Source organism: Sminthopsis crassicaudata, chromosome 3 (assembly GCF_048593235.1).
Source record: "Sminthopsis crassicaudata isolate SCR6 chromosome 3, ASM4859323v1, whole genome shotgun sequence".
NCBI classification, from domain to species: domain Eukaryota; kingdom Metazoa; phylum Chordata; class Mammalia; order Dasyuromorphia; family Dasyuridae; genus Sminthopsis; species Sminthopsis crassicaudata.
In genome coordinates, this window is record NC_133619.1 from 171,679,586 (window position 1) to 171,693,800 (window position 14,215).

At 34.1% G+C, this 14,215-nt stretch overlaps 1 long non-coding RNA gene across 1 annotated transcript; it reads right to left on the reverse strand.

The window, feature by feature from the left end:
• Positions 1–7,057: 7,057 nt before the first annotated feature.
• LOC141559407 (uncharacterized) lies at positions 7,058–13,214 on the reverse strand. Its single transcript, XR_012487389.1, has 3 exons — positions 13,104–13,214; positions 12,970–13,011; positions 7,058–7,645 (listed from the first exon to the last, which is right to left on the reverse strand). It is a non-coding gene; the product is annotated as an uncharacterized LOC141559407 (long non-coding RNA).
• Between the last annotated feature and the right edge of the window lie 1,001 nt (positions 13,215–14,215).

The following is a 14,215-nucleotide window of genomic DNA, read 5'->3' on the forward strand; positions in this document are numbered from 1 at the left end:
GACATCTGCTTATTTTCCAATTGTTTGCCATCACAAAAAGAGCTGTTGCAAACATTTTTTGCACATGTGATCATTCTCCTTCCATTAGGATTTCCTTGACATAAAGCCTCAGTAGAGACACTGCTGAATCAAAGGGTATGCACAGTTTGATAGCCCTTTGGACATATTTCCAAATTGTTCTCCAGATAGTTGGATCAGTTCACAACTCCATAATTACAAGAATGTATTAGTGCTATAGTCTTCCCACATCCCCTCCAACATTTATCATTATCTTTTCCTGTCATCTTAGCCAATCTGAGAGGTGTGAGTGGAATTTATTAAATTCACATTGTGATTAATGACAGCAATAGCCAGAGATGACTCACTAGGATAAAATCTTGAAAGAGCAAAAAGAAATTTAATATTATTACCAAATTAGTATAAAAAACAAAAAGTAGTTGTTTTTGAAGTACATAGATGAAACCTCTCTGAACCCATTTAATAAGCAAATACTTTTTTCTATTCTTTAAAAAACAATACTTGACTGTTTCTGACTAATGTTGACTTTAGCTAAAGCATATTAGTATCATAAAAATAAAAATTAGTAGTATTTGAAGTCTATAGATGAAACCTCTCTGAACCCATTTAATAAGCAAATATTCTTTCTGTTCTTTGAAAAAAATTAACATAACTGAAATGTACTTGACTGTTTCTGACAATGTTGACTTTAGCTAGAACATATTAACCATAAAAAATGAGACATGCCACTTCTTCCAGGGACAGTTTTTCATTATTCAAAGCACCATTGTTCTAAAGAATCCTTACCTAAATTTAATTTTTTTAAAAAAATTATCATGTAGATGAGAATTCTCTTGGCAAGGAGAGTCACAATTAAAAATAGCAATCTGAGATTAAAAATCTAATGTCTCTTTACTTTGGAATCTAAGATTCTCCTAAATTCCATTAGAATAACAATACTCTTTGCATAGATGGAATGCCTCTCCTTATAGGAGGGTAAGAATAGATATATTTCTGGGATTTGGAGGCAGAAGAAGAGAAGGAGGTACTGCTCATCTCCTGAGGCAAGAAGAAATTATATAACTACTGAGGAAGGACTAAAAGGCAAAGAGGAAGGTACACATTGAACAACTATGTGCCTGACCACAGCAACCAGGGCTGGGACTTCTGCCTCCTTCTGAGAGACTAGAAAGGAGAAAGCTAAAGGGTAGCAACACATAAGAGTTTTGTTATATTTTGTTTTAATTCAAGAATGTTTGCTTTAATGTAGAATGAAGAAGTTGAGACAAAATAGATCTGCAGAGAAATGTGAAGAAACGAAGCGGTCCTTATCCTGCCTTCATCTGAGTGTATCTAGCACCTATTTCTAAAGATATTCATTAATTATGTCAATAGATGCAATTGTGGTTGACCCTAATTTTTGTATTTCTTTTGTTTGCCAGTTGAGGGCGCAAGTCAACTCTGGGAGCCACAAAGTGGAAAGGAACCTTTCTTAGCTAAAGGCTGGAATGTCAGACATCTCTAATTGGGAGCATAATCATGAGGCAATCATTTGTTTCATAACTACCTTTCCCAGGATAAAATTATTACTAACTTGGGCCTTTAAAAATCTATCCCTTTCAAAATCCAATCCTAATATGGAAACTCCAGGGATTATCTAGGGGAAAAAAACACATACATACACACACATAAAGGTGTGTGTTAACTCAAGAGTTTGGCAGCTATGAAAATGCTGCCCTGAAATTAAGGAAATTTGGATTCTGTCTCAGCCACACCATTAACTAAATGCACGACTTTGGGAGAGTTAATTATCCTTCTTGGGAGGGTCTTAAACTCACCACCAGTAAAATAAGATTGGACTAAATTGTTTCTCAAATATTGTCTAGTTCTAAAATTCCAAATTTCTAAAATTATGGGATGCTCAGGTATTTCCCTGCCCAACTTTTCCCATCCCCCTCAAATATTTCCCATTAAGTTTAAGAGATCTTGGAAATGCCAAAATAAAACTTGGCTGCCAACTCTCTGATTTCAGTGATCAGTGTCTTTAAATAAATTACACATTATTTGAATGAATGTATATATGTTCAATCTGTTCATATCTGTACACATTTTCTTGCTCCATTGATTTGATTTTAAAGAACCCTGACTAATTCACTTTAGCATGAAGTTAATCCTAGACTATAGGGCTAAGTATAAAACAAGTGACATCTTCAAATGGGTGACAAAAATGAGCCGACTAGGGATCATTAAATACTCATTAACTACATGTTGTCACATTAACTACAGGGTGTAGCACCAATTTTCTCTTCTTTGTCATGAACCGACACTATCCCCCTTTTATGGAGCAAACCACTGGTGTGATATGATGCCCAATGTCTGTTCTTTGGCTCTGTTCTTTATTTGGGATTAATTCTTTCTTGTGTTTATTTCTATGAAAACAGTTACAGAAGTTCACCCTGAGAAAAAAAGTAGGAGATGATACTGGCAACATGGAGTCCTTGAAATAGTTAATTTTCAGGAAAATCATTTTTCCATTCTACTGGCAATGTGTAGCTATTTTCAGCCATGGGTGATAATTGAATGCTTTTGTTTCTTTCCACTATTTTAGGATTTCAAACTTGCCCACATCCTCTAGATTGCTAGGGTTTTCTATTTTAACTTCTTACTCATTCTAAGACTCAGTTTCTCCAAGGTACATTAGCATTTTTTACATGGATATTGCCAGGGATTGAGGAAGTCTATAGGACATAAAGAATTCACAGTCTTTTTTATAATGTGTGTTCCACAGGAATTGCACTACAGTTGAAATCCAAAAGCCTAGTACCAATCCTATCTTCACCATCAGCTAGTTTGCTGTTATAACCTTGAGTAAATATCTTAATCTCTTTGTATCTTAGCTTGTCAATCTATGAAACTGGAGACACAATCTGTAGTAGCTAAACCTCGCTGGCTGTAACATAGAAAATCACCAGTAAAATGCAAAGCATTAGGTAAATAATAGGCAGCTTGCTAGGTAAAGTTTTATATAAAAGATAGGCATCTAGATGGTACAATCCTGAGTTAGGAAGACTTGAGTTCATAGCCTACCTCAGACTTTTACATGGCTATACAAGCCTATATAAATCACTTAATCTGTTTTATCAACTGTAAAATGTGGATAATAATATCTAATAAGATTGGTGTGATAATTAGATGATATATATATATATATGTATATATATATATATATATATATATATATGTAAAAGTGCTTTGGAAACCTTAAAGTTTGTGTGTGTATATATATATATATATATATATATATATACAAAATTTTATAATATATAAATTGTTATATAAATATATATATAATATAAAAATTTTATATAAATTATTTATTATAATGTAAATATGAATTTATGTAATCCATGCCATTTTAACTAATATTTTAAAATTAGGAAGATTTATCTCCCTGAGTTCAAATCCAGCCTCAGACATTTATTAGCTGTGTAACCTTGGGCAAATCACTTAACCCTGTTTGCCTCAGTTCCCTCATCTGTAAGATGAGCTGGAGAAGGAAATTGCAAATTACTCCAGTATCTCTGCCAAAAACAAACAAACAAATGGGGTCAAAATAGTTAGACATGACTGAAAAACTTGATCAACATATATTCTAACAGATAACTGATATACCATAGAAAACTTGTAAATCACCAATATATCAAAGTGTTTCAACCCTGAGACAAACTGAGCCTGAACTAGGAAAGATGTACATTCTAATAAATCCAAAGGAAATATTTTTCTTCCATTGACCTTGTTATAAAATGTTATCTCTCCAGCTCCAATTTCTTTCTATCGTGACCAGATAAAAATGTGTGATTAGTTTAAATTCACTGAAATTTAGTTTGATTTCATGTTTTACTCAATATTGCCTGAGTATTTTGAAAGTCCTTTTCCAAAAAAGAGGGTGCCCTTTTATCTCATTTTGTGTAGTTGCTAAGGTAATTTAAAATACATTATATAAGAATTTTCAAGTGCCTATTTCAAATGTCCTTTTTCAAATTTCTTATAGTATTGAGCAAGAGTGGAAATGAGGAATACTTATGTGGGGGCGGGGGAGAGCTGGGAGAGGAAAGACTCATTTTCAACTTCTATGAAATTCCATTAGATTTAAACCTCACCAACAAAAGTCCTACATTATAGCTCAAAGCCTAGACATTTAATATATAGACATTCAATCAAACTGAAAAAAAGAAAATATTATAACAAAGCTCAGAACAATAAATCAGCTTGATATCCTTTAATTCTTTTCTTAAATAAAATTAATACATTTTAATACACTTTATTTAAAGTTAGGTGGTACAGTGGATAGAATACTGGAGTAAGGAAGACCCCAGTTCATATCTAAACTCAGATATTAACAAACTATGTAACCTTAGGTTGCTCATTTTCCCTCAGTTTTCTCACCTATAAATGTGGGTACTAATAGCACTACCTCCAAGGGTTGTTCTAAGACTCAAATGAGATAATATTTGCAAAGGGTTTAGTATAATGCCTGGTACATAGTAGATATTATAAATTGTTTATTCCCTTCCTGATAATTCCAGGGTCTGCTCCCTTTCTTTTATCCTCCCTAATCTGTCTTCCAAATGATGCTTACTAAAATGACTTGGTGGTTTTCCCTTTAAATTTCAAGGCAACTTTTATTCAATAATGCAACTTTTCTATTTAGTGGAAAGACTGTGCTTTTTGGCAAATCACTTTCCATCTCTTAACCTCAGTTTTCTCATCAATAAAATGTGCCTAAGAATACTTTTTTTAATGAGTTTTTATGTCTTAAAAACACTTGTTGTGAGAAAGGTATTTTGTAAACTTTAAAATACAAAATAATATTTTGTTATATTAACAACAGCTGTAATTGTTATTCTTCAATCTGTGCCAGAATACATTTTTCCAACATTATAAATTTTTTTTGAAGTCACACAACTAAAACAGGAATATGAGACATATGCATTCAAGAGAAGTACTTTAAATCAATGAATTATATAGATAGAATTTTTAGGCAGCACCATGGATAGTGCACCAGACTGGAAGACCAGTTAAATTGCATACTTAGACACGTACTAGTGGCAAACTACTACAGTATCTTTGCCAAGAAAACTCCGAGTAAGAACATGGACAGTTGAATATGACTGAAATATGACAACAAAAATAGCTGTGGGACTCTGAACAAATCCCTTAACTCCTATTTGCCTCTGTTTTCTTGTTTAAAAATAGGCATAATAAAAGCACCTATCTCCAATTTAGCATAGTGTTGGATATATATTTTTGTTATTGTTTAGTCAGACTCACTCTTTATGATCTCATTTGGAGTTTTCTTGGCAAAGATCCTAAAAGGGATCTTTGCCATTTCCTTCTTCAGATCATTTTACAGACAAGGAAACTGAGACAAACACAGTTGAATGATTTTCCCAGGGTGACAGCTAGTAAATGTCTGATGCCTGATTTGAACTCAGGAACATGTCTTCCTGACTTCAGCCATGACACATATTAATGCTATAAAAATACTAATTATTCCTATTAACCAATAAGGAAGAAATGATTTAAAAAGGAAAATGATTTTGTTTTTTAATGTTTTTTCTTAAGCACAAAAGCATTGAAAAGTTATTCTCAGTTGCAGAGTTGAAGGACTATGGATGCAATATGCCTACAATCTTAAAAATCAAATGATGTGTTGGTTGGTTTTTCTAATTTTTCCTCTCTTTTTCTTTTCTTTTTTAACATATATGTATATATATATATATAATATTTCTATATTTTTATTTTATATTATTTGTATATTATACATATATTTATAATTGAATATGTAATGTATTTAGCAATCCTGTTGCAAAAGATGGCTTGCTATGCAGGAGACAAGGAAAAGTATATTCAGAAATGAAGGTGATTTAAAAGATAGCAAGATTCAAAGAAAAAGAAAAGTAGTTCTCACAGGATATTTCCTCCATGAAATCATTGAACAAAACCTACAAATTCTATGAGCATCTTCATGCTCATAGAAGCTTTCCTTCATGTTTCTCCAAAAGAGATGACACTTCACATAAGCAATTTGGGCTCTCTCAAACCACTCTCACAATCAATCTCGAGCAAAATTTCCCAGTGGAGAGAAAAGGAAAGAAGAGATGTTATGAGCTGATGGAAAAGGTTGGAGAGAATAGAGAGAGTACCTCCAGCTAACCTTAAGAAAGGACATGTTGGTAAATGTTTAACAACTGGCTCTTGGGAAAGCATACATTTTAAGATTTAATTTACATTATTAACATTTTCTAAATCATTTTCTTAAGTCCGCACAATTAATAGAACAGTAAATCAAGCCCTGATGTGTAATTTGCTTATTTCTGAGGTACGAATGCTCACATTGAAAATTTTTAAATGGGGCCTTTCTTCCAACTCACTTCCCTGGTGTTCCTGTGTAAATCTAAGCCCTGAGCAATAGGGAGATTGACTGAAACTTGCCCTCTCTCAGGCTTCACCACCCTCATTGACCTCCATGGTGGCTGTGGGGACCATCTTTTCAACCCAATGTGTCCTTTAATGCATCAGCAAAATATCTCTCTACAATTAGTCTGTAAAACGCATGAGAACTTTGTGATTTTGACACAGCTAATCGTTCCCAGTTACTCTATTTAAAGCTTTATAAAGACAAAAGTAAAGAAGACAATTAAACAGATTGCAGAGACCAGAGAAAGAGGAGCAAGAGAGAAAGAAATGCAAAGAGCCAACAACAATATATCACAAACAGCTCAGCAAATAATAGTGCAGTTTCCCAGCTAATAGAATGGTTTAACACCTGAATACATTCACATGCCTGATTAAACACTAACAACATAAACCCATAAAAGAAGATTATAAGTTGTAATATGTCTTTGCAAGAAACAGCATATTAACCACTGTTTGTATGCTTCTCCAATTACATTCCTTTAATTCTTTTCATTTAGAAAACAGTTTACATTATAATAGCCAACATCACTTCTGTTTTAAAACAATTGATTACATGCATATTGCCAAATTATGGGTCTACAAGGATATTTTCATAAGTGAGTACAATTGAAAATGTGCAGCGGAAATGATTTTTAACTAGGGTTTCTGTGAGAAGAGAAAATATGTGCTCTTCTGGTCATCCCTTCTTACCCTTCCAAGGCTTCCTAGCTTTAGGAAACTTCCCCATTTTCATTCTCAAGTTCTGTAGAAGCAAGCTAGATTATTTTAGGCTTAGTTCTGTGGGAGTCGGATCATAAAATTTTAAGTTTCTCCCTAAGTTCACTTATTTAACTTCTGGAAACTGAGGCCAGAAAGATAGATTCTGTGCACTCTTTTGATTCATAAAATTTTGAGTCATAAGACCTTAGGATTAAGTAATGGAAGGCATTTTAGAGGTCAGCTAATAAAATACATCACTTTACATATGAGGAAACTGAGGCCCAGAGAAGTTAAGGGTAAATCACCTTTATACTTCTGTTGTCTTTGAACAAGCTGTCAATCCTCTTCTTCTTCCTCTTCACCTCTGACTCTCAGAATATCTAATGATATTCAAGAGCTATCAGCTATCGAAAAACATGTTGTATTCTTCCTTCCTCCTCTGCCAGGCAGATGTGCTCTCACTATTGCCCTGAATTAGTAAACAGAAATAGATAGATAAATATACACACACACACACACACACACACACTTACATAGAAAACTAGATAGAAAGAAAAAAAACTAGATTGAAAGAGATAGATGATAGATAAATAATGGAAAAAATGATAGCGATAGGAAGAAAACTATGTAGATAAAAAACAAAAGAAAGAGACCAAGATAGACAGAGATAGAGACAGTGACAGAGACAGAGAAAGAAAATACAGAGGGGGAAGGGCAAAAGGGAGAAACAGAAAAACAGAGAGAGAGATAGACACAGAGAAGGAGACAGACAGACACAGACACAGAAAGACAGAGAGAGACAGAGAGAGGCAAAGAGAGATAAAGAGAGAGAGAGAGAGAGACAGAGAGAAAGAGAAAATCCAGTTAATTTTCATACTTTGCTTTATGGGTTGCCATGGCAAAGCAGTTCATCAGCTACTAGTGATGAGCTTTTCTGTACTTAATTAGGTTGGTCCTTGAAGAAAGAGTACCCTAACTCTTTCTGGGTCCCTACCATAACCTCCCAGCTGACAAAATCTGATGAAATTTATTCTTCACCATCTTATTTTTTAAGAGCTCAGAATTATCACTGTGCAATGATGAAGCATCAGAGGAAGACTTTGGGAACTTCTGTCAAAGTAAATAAAAGATATCATCAGGGAAATGTACAATAAACAAAGAAGGGCTATTTACATAGTTTGTGAAGAATAAGTGGTCAAAGATCTATGGGTTCCACTATTTTTATAACATCAGGGGAAAGCTAAGTACCACCCCCCAACATATTTAGTAGATCTTATGGTATATCAGCTAAACACTGCACAGTTTGGACATGCTTGGATGAGGTACAATCTATATGTTTTGAAGTAATAGCTATATCAATGAATTCATAGAGTCATCCGAATATTTGTTTTCCTGCAGTATAATATACTATTAAGTATATTATAATAAGAGTGGAAACAATTTTGCTTTTGTCTCTGTATCTCCAATAACAGAGAACCCTGAATATAGGACCAAAAAGAGATGTCAAAAGTCATCTAGGCCTTTATTTCACAGAAAAAGAAATTGAGGCCCAAGGAGGTTAACAATAGACATATATTTAGAGTTGGAAAAGATCTTAAAGACCATCTAGTCCCACATTTTTATTTTAAAACTGAGGAAACTGAGGCCTAAAGAGGTTATGGGAATAACCTCAGGTTACAAATGGATCAAGTAGCAGGGCTGGGATTTCAGCTGAACCTAGGAATTCAATCTCTGACTCTAAGCCCAGCATTTTTCACAATGGATTTGGAACTGCTTTAAACCCTATCTCCACAAAAGTTCTTAAAAAGAGAATACTGTGAAATGCAAAAAATGTGAAAAAAATGCAATTTTATAATTTTGATTGCAATACATCAAGAAAAGGTTGTACAAATAAAATTTATGTAACTAAGATTAGATGGAAAAAAGAAAATTGGAGAAGGGGATTCATAGATAGTCTCTCAGATAAAGGTCTAATATCATATATAGAGAGAATTTTGTCAAATTTATAAGAATATAAGTCATTCTCCAATTGATAAATGGCCAAAGGATATGAATAGGTAGTTTTTCAAAGAACAAATCAAAGGTCTAGGTAATCATATGAAATCTAAATCATTATTGATTAATGAAAATGAAAACAACTTTGAAATATTTCACATCTATCAGATTGGTTAAAATGATTGAAAAAGAAAATGACAAATGTTGGAAGGGATTTGAAAAAACTGGGACATTAATATTGTAGTTAGAACTATGAATTTATCTAATTATTTTGCAAAGCAAACCAAAGAGTTATAAACTATGTATACCCAATACAACTATTAGGTCTACTTCTCAAAGTGAATAGAAAAAGGAAAGGAACCTATATGTTCTAAACATATGTCTTTGTGGTGGCAAAGACCTGGAAAATGAGGGGATGGCCATCAATTGAGGAATGGCTAAATAAGTTGTGGTATATGATTATGATAGAATACTGGGGTGCTATAAGAAATTATGAGCTCAGTGATCTTAGAAACACATGGAAAGATTTGAATGAAATAATGAAGAGTAAAATGAGTAGAACCAAGAGAATGTTACGTATAGCAACAGCAATATTGTTTGAAAAATAACTGTGAACAACTAAGTTCTTCTGAATATTATAAAAGCTCAATCAAAAGACCTATGAAAGAAGGTGCTATCCAACTCCAGAGAAAGAACTGATAAATAAGAGCATATGTAGTTTTTATATATACATACGTATATATGTAGGTTTTATATATACATATACAAATATACAAATGTGTATATGTGCATATATATTTGTATATAATACACACACGATTATATGTTTTATATATGCACATATATTGCTAAATTATGTATAAATATATAATATATAAGTACACACATGTATACATACATGCATTCACACAGATATATGTGTGTATGTATATGCATATATATAAAATCTGTGTTAAATGATAGCCTTCTTTAGTGTGGGGTTGGGTAGGGAGGGAAGAAGACAGACTGGAACTTAAAATGTAACCAAAAATTTTTAAATTAAATTTTAAAAAGGGATTATGAATGGAGCCAGTTCCCATAAGTGGGAATATTTTGATTATTCCTTTCTGAAAACCCAAAAGTCAAAATTCATGAGCTTAACCCGACACCTGAAAGGCTGGTCACAAAGTAATCATATTCCTTCCAAATACTATACCAAAAAGACATGAAAAAAAAAAATTCGAAGGTACAGGATTTTTTTCCCCATAGAAATTCTGTGACCAGACATGCATGGACTGTTTGATGAGCTCCCTGGGTCTGATAGAGACACATTCCCCACTGTATATGTAACTGTTGAAAAAACCCCTACAGCTCATTTTCTATTGCTATGACAGTTGCTCAAATGAATTAAAGTCTGCATTCAGAAAAAGCTGGTGTAAATAGATTAATTTGTTAAATTCCCATCTGGCTCTAATATTGTATGAAAGCCATGGTATAAAGCAAGGAATATCAAACATTCTTGCTAAATAAGGGCAAAGGCTGATGAGAATTTTTGTCCTTAGTTTCCCAAGAGTAACTATGCCTGTCCTGCCCTAATGCTTCTATAGTAGATAATCTCTTCATGCTACCTGACCTAAGAAGATCAGGAAGCTTAGTTGTGGACAGCCTATTCCAGGCTGCAACCTGTGAAGCCTTATCATTTGCTTTGTGAATGATCACCTCTGAACATAGTATGCAATTCTGAAAATCCCTCTTAATTCTTCCCTCTGCTGATTATTTCAAATTTATTTTATATATAACATGTTTGTGTCTAGTTGTTTGCATGTTGTCTTCCTCAGACTGTAAGCCTCTTGAAAGCATGCCTTTTACCTTCCTTTGTATCCCCAGCAGTCAGTACAGTTCCTGGCATACTATAGTAAATGCCTAATTGACTGACTCACTTTGTTGGGTCCTAATTTCAATTTCAAGAAATCCCAAGCCAGTGGAAAGGGAGACCTCAATGCAACCTCCTGGCAAATGGAAAGTTAAGAAAATCCCATGGGCCATGACATTCTCCAAGGACCAATATGGCATCGTAGAATGAAACCTGAATTTAGAATCCAGAGGACCTTGGGTAGAAATTTAGTTTTGTCACTTACTTAGGTAAGTTCCCTATTAAATTTGTTTGGGCCTTAATTTCTTCATCTGTAAAATAAGAGGGCTAAGAACAAATAATCACTAAGTTACTTTCTAATCCCCAAAATCTCATGACCCTTGACTATTGTCTCTTCCTCACTAATACTGCAGAATTCACAATGAGGACTCTAGGAAGAAAGGATCTAAAAACTCTCTTCTTCCCTTTTGCTGAAAATTCTACATTGGGATGACACTACACCTAAAAACCAGACAGGAGTCAGCTAGGGGGAATAGTGGACAGAGCTAACTCTAAGAGTCAGAAAGACTCGTCTTCCTGAGTTCAAATTTGGCATTAGCAGTGTGATCCTGGGCAAGGCACCTTACCCTTATCAAAGGTGACTGGATCTACTCAACAACAATAAAAAGGCAGATATAATCAGAGAGATAGAATCTTTGAAAGGATTATTATTTGTGGAATTTCTCTTTTTGTCTATCTTTCTATCTCTGTGTGTCTCCGTCCTTCTCCTTGCTTCTTTCTATCTCTGTCTCTGCTTTTATCTCTATCTCTCTATCTTTTATTTCTCTATCTCTTTTTTTCTGTCTGACTATCTCCAACTCTTTATCTGTTTCTTTGTCTCAGACTTCTCTTCTCTGTTTCTGCCTCTCTCCTTCCTCTCTCTCTCTCTCTCTCTCTCTCTCTCTCTCTCTCTCTCTCTCTCTCTCTCTCTCTCTCTCTCCGTTTCTCTCTCTCTCTCTCCGTTTCTCTCTCTCTCTCTCCGTTTCTCTCTCTCTCTCTCTCTCTCTCTCTCTCTCTCTCTCTCTCTCTCTCTCTCTCTCTCTCTCTCTCTCCGTTTCTCTCTCTCTCTCTCCGTTTCTCTCTCTCTCTCCGTTTCTCTCTCCTCTCCTTCTCTCTCCCTTGATCTCTGTATTCTGTGTCAGACCCAGCACATTGAGGGTACTCAATAAATACCAAACAATAACAACCATGTTTACCAGAGCTGTGAAAAGCAAGTCCACAGCTGTCTTTCCTCTCTTTTAGCCATTCACACTCTATTTGCTCCATTCACATCTTCACTCCCCTGTTCTTAGCACTTCAAAACATTTCCGCTCATATTTAACTCGGGAATATCCAAGGCACCAGTTGGAGCAACAAAAGAAAATTTAAAAGTCAAACATTCATGGAGCTTTAATAACCTCCAAAAAAGAGAGTCCTCACCATCAGGAGGCAGGTTAAAATGCAACCATGAGTGGAATAATTAGTATATTTTTTTAAACGTCAAAGAAATTGGATCTGCTTTACCCTGTCCAAAGCTATCCAGAAACTCTGTTTTCCATATACTTTAAAAAGTAGCCAGGTACACTGGAAAGAGAGCTGGGTTATGAGCTCTAGCCTGGCTCTGACACTGTCTGTATGACTTTGGGCAAACAATTTAACCTCTGAGACCTCACTTTCCTCTCTATAAAGAAAACCCTCATAAAAACATAACCTCCACAGACAACTCCAAACCCTACTAGAAAAATCTGGGACCTATTCCAGGTTAAAATCTATGAAACCATATAATGAAGACTTGGGAATGTAAAGGTCCCTGCTTCAGAAATGGGTGCTGGAACAAAGCAAAAGCAAGCAAGAGATGATTAATGGGAACAAAGCCAAGTTTGCATAAACCTCATGTCCCTGAGATGATTTGAGAAGGGATGGCCTACCTGTTCAAAAATACTTCTTTTACTGATGTGCCATTCTGGGAGCTGGGGAGGAAAGAAGAAGAAATGAACTCTCTTTTATTAGATTTTTAAAAAATTAATAATATTTTATTTTTCCAAATACATGCAGCATTTACCTTTGCAAAACCTTGTGCTTCAAATTGTTTCTTCTTCTCTCCTTCCTTCCCCTTCTTCTAGATATATTTCCATATTCACCATGCTGTGCAAGAAAAATCAGAACAAAAAAGAAAAAACACAAGAAATAAAAAACAAACAACCAACAACAATAACAGCAACAAAAGGTAAAAATACTAAACTTTGATCCACATTTCAGTCTCCATAGTTTTCTGGATGTGGATGGTTCTTTCCAACCCAAGTCTATTGTAATTGCCTTGAATCATTTGTTGAAAAGAGCCAAGTCCATCACAGTTGATCACCACATAATCTTGTTATGCTCTTGGTTCTACTCACTTCACTCAGCAGCTTTTCTGAAATCAACCTGTATTGAATTATTCTTTAATCTAATTTTTAAAATATTTCTCTGGGCTACCTGAGAAAGTCCTTTGTATTAAGAAGTTGTTTTCTTTGAAAGAGTAACATAACAATACAAGGATAATGTAGTGGAGGTGGTTAGAATCCTGGTTTGAAATCAAAGAACTGGGTTCAATATCACACTTTTACTACTTATTACCTGTGTGATTTCAGCCAAAAAAAAAAAAAGATTAACCCTCTCTGGGCTTCAATCTCTTTTTTTTTTAAAGAGGAGATTTGTCTAATCAAGTACTCTTAATGTAGAGTGCATGAATCTATTCATAAAAAATGTTTCTAATTTTAAAAACACATCTATTTAATATTTTATTTTCTTCCAATTACATGTAAAAAAAATTTTAACTTTTAAAAAACTAAGTTCCAAATTTTCTTCCTACTTTCCTTCTTTCTCATCTCATTGAAAAGACAACCAATGTGATATAGATTATACATGTTCAAACATGCAAAACATATTTCCATATTAGATGGTGAAAGAAAACAGATCAGAAAAAAAAAACACTTATGAAAATAAAGTTTTAAAAAATATGCTATGATTTGCATTGATTCCATTGGTTCTTTCTCTGAAGATGGATGGGATTTTTCATCACAAGTTTTTTGGAATTGTCTTGGATCATTGCATTGCTCAGAATAGCCAAGTCATTCACAGTTGATCATCATACAATATTGCTATGACTGTGTATACTGTTTTCCTGGTTCTGCT